This window comes from Fukomys damarensis, unplaced genomic scaffold (assembly GCF_012274545.1).
Source record: "Fukomys damarensis isolate Sample0158 unplaced genomic scaffold, DMR_v1.0_HiC HiC_scaffold_12, whole genome shotgun sequence".
Classification (NCBI taxonomy): Eukaryota; Metazoa; Chordata; class Mammalia; order Rodentia; family Bathyergidae; genus Fukomys; species Fukomys damarensis.
This window is the reverse complement of record NW_022900924.1, coordinates 7,362,491-7,369,378: the sequence shown is the minus strand read 5'-3', so window position 1 is coordinate 7,369,378 and position 6,888 is coordinate 7,362,491. Positions and strand designations below refer to the sequence as shown.

Here is a 6,888-nt window from a genome sequence, read left to right as displayed (position 1 = left end):
GCGTGTACCCAATCCGGGCCCGCCGCCGCACCAGCCGGTCCAATCCAGGCCTGCCTCCGGCGGCCTTCGCGTGGTCATTGGCTTGGGGGCGGGGCGATGTGGAAGCCCGCGGCACTTTGGTCCCAGTCCTCCCAAGTGAGCCGCTCCTAGATAAGCTTTTTCCAAGCGTGACTCCTACCACCCCCTGCTTGGCCCCCGAATTTAAATAGGCTGGCTCCTGACGAGTCCGTGCTCACAATCTACACAGCATCCACGTTATTTTCCATGCCAGCCAGCACTCTTCAGGACGTCCTGCTTCGCCCCAAACGGGGCCTGTCCTCCCACAGCCCCTGGTGACCTTGCTGGACAGGGCCGGGGTATGATTCTCTGTGACTGCAACCAAGGGAGACAGACGCTCAAGTGCTTGATTCTCCACCTTTAGCAACCTCATACCTGTTGGACACTGCTCAGGTCGCAAGTTATCTCACCCACTCACTGCCCAACTGGATCCCTGTTTCACCAAATCTTGGGTCCAATCTGACCTCAACAGTCTGACGTTAGCTGGTAGACCAAGACCCGTTTATAATCCAGCTCAGCCACTCACCTGACATTGCTCGTTTCCCAAATCTAGCATCAGGCTAACAGCGCAGAGAATGTGCTTCTCACCACCTGATCCCCATTCATCCAGCCACGACTCACCTAGATGCTTATGTCCTAAAAGCAACGCTCAGTTTATCTAAAAATCTGGCATGCTGTTTTAGGTAGCCTCTTATTCGTTCCAGGGTAAAAATTCATTACACCCCTACTCTGCACCATGTGCTGAGCTATCCATAAAGGGATAAGCAGTCTAGCAAAATCCCTGCCTTCGAGGAGCTGACATTCTAGTGGGGACACAATGAAATACGTAAATAAGAACGGTTCAGACTCTGCTGAATTTGAATAAAGAAAATAAAATGGTTGGGCCGGGGATTTAGCTCAGCGGTTCTGGCGTCTGCCTCACAAGCGCAAGGACCCGAATTTGATCCCCGATACCAAAAAAAAAGAAAATGGTGGAATGATAGTGAAATGTGGCTTTGGAGAATGACAGGAAGCGACTGAAGCCCGCTGGCTGTGATGGGCTGTAGATGCTTGGGAGCAGTACCTGTGAAGAAGTGGCTCGAGCTGAGATCTGAAGTAGGAAACACCCAGGTCAAAGACCAGGTGGGAGGCGCGTGGGCAGGTCTTTCAGGTGGCAAAGGCCTTGGTGTGTCCTGGAGGCTAAAGAGACCGGGAGAGGGGATGGTAGAGGAGTAAGCAAGGGCCAGAGATGAGTGGAGGATAGGAACTAGGTCAGAGAGGTGGGCAGGGTTAGGGAGTGGTATAGAGTTTGCATTTTATGGTAAGAGCCGTGAGAAATTGCCAGTACCACACACAAAAAAAAACTATCTGCCAAACTTTATATTTTTAATGTAATGTTTCAGGGGACAGATGAGAGAAGAGCTTGCTTCAAACCAAGGGCATAAACCAGATAGAATCAGGAAATGACAGGGCCTGGGAAAGACAAAGCCATCATTATGTTTTGCGTATCGCCCAGACCAGGACAGGCCCCAGCAAACCGGGTCTCCCACTGACAGGATCCCAAGCCACTACCTTCGGCTCGTTCCCACCCCACCCAACCTCAAGGCCTTGGGCCTCCTACGATACCATCTCCTCAAAGCCTCACTAGCCTGCCCAGCACCTCAACTCCGTGCCAGAACCCCACCCACCTTTCAGAGGCCTCCATCAACTCTGCAGAGAGATCACAGCTCATACCGGGAACCTCTGGCAGCGGGTGACATCCGATTCTCAACTTGTTCCATCAAGGCAGGCCATTCAGAAACCACGGCTGATACAAGAAGAATCTTGGCCCAAAACATGGGCTTGATGTGCTGAGATAGGTCCTTACTCCGGGTTGGTGGTGTGTTTTGAAAGTTCATCCACTCAGCCCTGTTTGAAGTGCCTGCTCTGGAGTGGATTCTCATCTACCCATGGCTATGACAGGCATGAGTAGGTACCAGGTGCCAAGCTGGTAGCATAAAATAGATGCTATGGGTTGGATGTGACATGCTGAGGAGTGGGGAGACTGGAGAAGCGAGGGCCACATCACGCATCTAAAAGATGCTATCAGCCAAGCGTGGTGGCGCATGCCTGTAATCCCAGCACTCGGGAGGCTGAGGCAGGAGGATTGCTGTGAGTTCCAGGTCAGTCTCGACTACATAGTGAGACCCTATCTCAAAACCAAAATAAATAAATAAAAATAAAAGATGCTATCAGGCCACTCACCCCTAAAACCCATTGCCCTGGTGGTTAGCTTTTCACATTCCTCAAGAAAAGTCTAAAACCTAGATTTGTAAGTTTGAAAAAAAAGCCCCTTTATTTTTTTTAAATTTTTTATTTTTTGATACCAGGAATCGAACTTGGGACCTTGCGTTTGCAAGGCAGGCAGTGGCACCACTGAACTAAATCCAAGGCCCCATCCCTTTATTTTTAAATGATAAAAACTTACAAAGAAAGAATGAAATACTATGTAAACCACATACAATTTTTATTTTGTACTCCTTTTTCTTCTCACACAATCTCAAGCTTACGAAAGAGTTACAAGTGTAATAGAATAACTTTGTTTTAATCCAGAACTATCTGAGCATACATTCCTGAATAATGCACCATCCTCCTGACTATGTTAATGTGTATTTCCTCCAAAGAAGGTGTCCTACAGAATCAATTCATCCACCAGTGCAGGAAATGCACGATGATACCCTCCTACCCTGCTATCCTCAGATCTTGTCCAAGGTGTGCTGTCTGCCCCAGTAATATCCTTTGTGGGATAAGGGCCCAGTTCAGGATCACGTGCTGCGTGCAGCCATCCCATCTCTTGAGTATCCTTCAAGTCTGGAATATTCCTCAGTCTTTCCCGGACTCCCATGACCTTGACAAGTTGTTGTTTCTGGCACTGGGGATTAAACTGAGGGCCTTCATACTGAGCTACCTTCCCAGCCTTTAATTTTTATTTTGAGACAGGCTCTCACTAAAGTCACTAAGTTGCCCAAGCTGGGTTGGAACTTGTGATCCTCCTGCCTCAGGCTCCCAGGGTGCTGGGTTTACAGGACTGAGCTGCCACACGGGGCTGACCTGGACGCTTATGATGAGGACAGGGCAACTGCTTTGTACCCTTTAATCTGGGTCTGTCTGAGGTTTTCTCACAACTACATCCAGATTGTACATCTTAGGTTACACGCAGACTGTGGCTTCTGTGCATCACAAAATAGCACAGGAGCAGTGCGGTGTCCTGGCAGAGGATATGCGGTTTCACTTGGTCCCAATTATGGAAGATCTTACCTTTGCTCACTTGAATAATGTGATCACCCTGGCTTCTCCGAGATAAAGCTGTTCTTCTGTGAAATTAATAAACATAGCAAAGGCAGGTGCTGCAGGAATAAGTAAATATCCCATCATTTAGGAATCTTTGTACTCATTTATTTATATCAGTGTAAGCTTGTGATTCTGTGGTCACACTGTACTGCTTTTACCATTTGCCCGAGTACTCAAATTGTCCCAGACAACTCCGCGACAGCCCTGGAAGCTGGCTCCTGTGTCCAGTCATCTGTCCCTATCACCTAACACCGCCTGGCTCAAGGCAGCTCCGGATTCTCCTGTACTTTCCCTCCCTAGCTCTGAAGTCAGCCGTTTCTCCAGAGATCCTGTAGCTGGTTTCTTTCAGTGGCGTGTGGTTTTAGAAACCAAAGTCTGACTATGGTTATTGGGATATGACAGATCCTGGGTCCTCTCAGTGCAGAGTTTCTTGTTGGTGTATTTTTGTTTTCTTTTTTGTCTGTTTCTGTTTGAGACAAGATCTCACTGTGTTAGTTCAGGCTGGCTTTGGAACTCACTGTGTAGCCCAGGCTGTCTTTGAAATCACAGCAATCCTCCTGCCTCAGCCTCCCAATTGCTGGGACTACAGATGTGCACCACCACATGTCTGGCTCAGTGAGCAGTTTTATACACACATTTATGTCTGTGTTTCTAGAATCATCTATCTATATTGAAAACCACAGTTTTTCAGTCTGACAGGTTCAACTCCAGTCTAATTCTATAGGATTAATTCTAGTTTTAGAAGTATTTGTGACAGCTGGGTGTGGGTGGTGATGACCTCAGCAGTCTGGGAGGTTGAGCCAAGGGGATTACAGCTTGGGCAATTTATTGAGACTCTACCTCAAAATAAAAAATAAAAGGGGCTGAGGATGTAGCTCAGTGCAAAAACCTTGGGTTCAATCCTTGATACTGAAAAAGCAAAACAAAACAATGCAAGGAAAGGAAAGGGAGAAAGTCACACAGACCTTCGGCAATCTGGCTTTAACAACAGTCCCTATCCAGTTTACTGTAGAAGGGCAGACATTCATATACTCAGATATTTGTTGAATATTTACTCTGAACCAAAGAAGACAGAAAGTTAACTTAAAAAATAGTCATGTGTTGGGCTGGGGATGTAGCTCAGTGGCACAGCACCTGCCTGGCAAGCGCGAGGTCCTGAGTTCGATCCCCGGTACCAAAAAATAAACAAACAATCAAAAAAACCCAAAACATGTGTTGTGAGGGAAATAGTATGAGACAGAGGAACCCCTTCTTCTTTTGGACTACTTGGCCACCGTAATTCTCCACGAGTTACAAACTCCCTCTGAACTTGACTGTCAGGACCAGTTGGACAAGTGGCATCATTTCCAAGCCTTGGAATTGACTCAGTGGGGGCTAGGTGTTCACTTTGCAAAATTGCATCACTTTCCTGAACCAGCCCCACCCAGAGTTAACAACATCTTTTCATACTGAATCACCAGATCCTGTCTCTCCCCAACAGCAGCTGTTGGGATAGATGAAGGAGGTTAGATGAACGTTCACGGCCTTTTTCACATTTAATCCCAGAAACTCAGCCTCTGTTTGCAGCATAGCCATCAGCAGCAGCAGCAGCAGCAGCAGCGTCATCGTAACCACTTTATTGTACATTTATTGAACACTTGCTACGCTTGCAGCCCAACACTTCTACTCCCTAGCAATTTGGTCTTGGCCAAGTCAGTTCCTATATATTTCCTGTGGCTTCTGTAACGGATGGCATCCTTCTTGGTGGTTCATTTAAAATAACTGAAATTTATTTTCTCACAGTTCTGGAGGCCAGATGTCCAAAATCAGCATCACTGGGAGGAAAATCACTGCTCTCATATGCTCTCAGAAGGCTCTGGAGGAGAATTCGTTCCTTATCTGTTCCAGTTCCTGGTGGCTCTGGGGTCCCCTGGCTTGTGGTAGGATCATCTCATCCAACTTTTCCTCCATCTCCACAAGACCTTCCCTGTGTGCGTATGGAGTCTCTTTCTTCTGTCTCTTATGTGGAGGCTGTGATGAAGTGCTACTCTGTGATTATACTAAATACCTAGGCACCTTAGAAAAAGAAAAGTTCCTTTTGGCTCACCACTTTCGTGGTTTTAGTCCATGACTAAGCAAGCCACCTGCTGACTCCATGGCCAGGAAATGAAAGAGAGTGAAAAACAGGGACCAGGGACCCACAGTCTCCTACAGGGCCATGCCTCCAATGGCCCAAAGTCCTCCCACTTAACTCCACCTCTTAAAATTTTTACCACCTCCCAACAGCAGCACAGGCTGGGGACCAAGACTTTGGTCTTTGGGGGACACTTCCAGATCCAAACCATGACAGATGGCATTTAGGCCCTGTTCGGGCTGGTGGGCTGAAGGGAGGCCCCGTCAGGCAAGGTTCCCAAAGATAAGAATGCACGTGGAGCAGACATTGCAAAGCGGGATTTGACACATCTGCCAGCAGCCTCCTACAGGGCCCACCAGATAATCCAGGATAACCTATCCCTTCCTGAAGATCCACAGTTGAAGCACATCTGCAAAGATGTCTTTTCCACATATGGTGACAGACAGAGGTCCCAGGAGGAGTTAGGACCAGATTCCTTTGGAAGCCACTACCCAGCTGGCCACACTTCCCTTCTGAGCCTTGGTGGTCCCATCTGTACACGGAGGATGCTCAGAACAGTAACCGAGTCTCAGGGCTGAAGGGAGAGCTCAGTGGGCTAATGGAAATCTGCCTACTGGCACACAGGCAGGCAGGCAGCCCACAAGAATGGTGCAGTTATTCTGAATCGATTTCTTGAGTTACTTCTACCCAGGACTGGCAATTGTGGGGCAATTGATTCCAGTGATATCACCTCTCCCACTGCCAGGTTTTCAGCAGGATTAAATGTGCCAAATGGGCTGTGTTGAGCCAACTCCTCTGGGTGTTAAGGCCTCCATGCCAACCTGCTTGCTATTCCACAGGGCCCGTCTGCCACCTCTCCCGAATCAATGCCAAGGCAATACCAGCCAACAGACTTACTTGCTGCCACCCTGGGAAGCAGGGCAGCACACGACAGCCAAATATTGGAACATTTCCACTACTGGATGAAAACAGTATTTTGGTCTTTTAAACAGCACAGGGTCGGGTTGGGAGGGTGGCTCAGTGGTAGCCTTTGCCTAGCACACCTGGGGCTCTAGGCTCCATCCCCAGCACGGCAAAAAAAAAAAAAAATGAAAAAAAAAAAAAAAAAAAAAAAAAAAGTAGATAAATAAATGCAATAAACACAGAGCAGGGAAGAGGGGAAGTCTGCCTCATCCCTGTACCCCCACGGGTAGCCTTAAGCGGATCGTAGTCCCCGTCTCGTGGGGTGCTGCTTTATCCTGGTGGATGGCCAAATGGTTAAGTGTCTGATCAGGAACCGCCGACCCATGGGGGACTCACTTATACTGGCATTTGCCCTTGTGGTTCTGTGTCCAATTCATTCCCACTTTCTTTTTTCCTTTTTTGAACTGGGGACTAAACCCAAGTCCTTTGTACTGAGCTATATCCTA

General features: G+C 47.9%; 1 long non-coding RNA gene across 3 annotated transcripts in view; it reads right to left on the bottom strand.

The window, feature by feature from the left end:
• Positions 1-1,434: 1,434 nt before the first annotated feature.
• The window catches only part of LOC104848144, an 11,472-nt gene continuing 6,018 nt past the window's right edge, over positions 1,435-6,888 (bottom strand). For all 3 annotated transcript variants that reach the window (XR_002024716.1, XR_776325.1, XR_776326.1), the window contains 3 exons: positions 3,334-3,422; positions 1,725-2,023; positions 1,435-1,509 (listed from right to left, as the gene is read on the bottom strand). This is a non-coding gene — a long non-coding RNA (uncharacterized LOC104848144). The remainder of the gene's footprint in view (positions 1,510-1,724; positions 2,024-3,333; positions 3,423-6,888) is intronic.